A 775-nucleotide genomic window follows, 5' to 3' on the forward strand; every position below is an offset into this window, starting at 1 on the left:
TGTCTATTCAAATCTTATGCCTATTTTTAAAGTTGGGTTATTTGTTTTCTTACTGAATTTCAGGAATTCTTATATATTCTTGATACGAGTCCTATATTTTAAATGTTTGCAAATATTTTCTCCCACTTTGTGGCTTGCCTTTAACAATATCTTGTAAAGATAAATTTTAAATTTATCACTGTGTTCTTTTACGGGTTATGCTTTGACTAACCCAAGGTCACAATGTTTTCTTTTAGAAGGTTCATAGTTTTATATTTCATGTTTAGGTCTATGGCCCATTTTGGGTTAATTTTTAAAATATAGCATAAGGATTGCTAAAATATAGCATTAGACATATCCTTAGGGTTTATATATTTGATGTTATTTATAAATGTTATTTTCATTTTGATTTGTGAGTGTTGCTAGTCTATAGAGACACTATTGATTTTTGTATATAATATCCTGAAAAACTGCTCAACTCACTTTTTCAGTTCTACTAGGTTGTCTGTAAATTCCATCAGGTGCTTTACATAAACAATCACATTGTCTGTAAATAAAGATAGCTTTAATTCTTCTTTTACAATCTGGAGGACATTTTTCCTTTTCTTACTTGATTGCCCTTTCTAGAACCACTAGTACGATGTCAAATACCAGTAGCGAGAGCTAACATCCTTATCTTGTTCCTTTGATCTTCGAGGGGAAGCATTCTATCTTTTATATTAAGTGTGATGTTAGCAGTAGTTTTTCATATATGTCCTTTGTCAGTTTGTAGAAATTCTCTTCTATTTCCAGTCAG

This window comes from Bubalus bubalis, chromosome 1 (assembly GCF_019923935.1).
Source record: "Bubalus bubalis isolate 160015118507 breed Murrah chromosome 1, NDDB_SH_1, whole genome shotgun sequence".
NCBI lineage: Eukaryota > Metazoa > Chordata > Mammalia > Artiodactyla > Bovidae > Bubalus > Bubalus bubalis.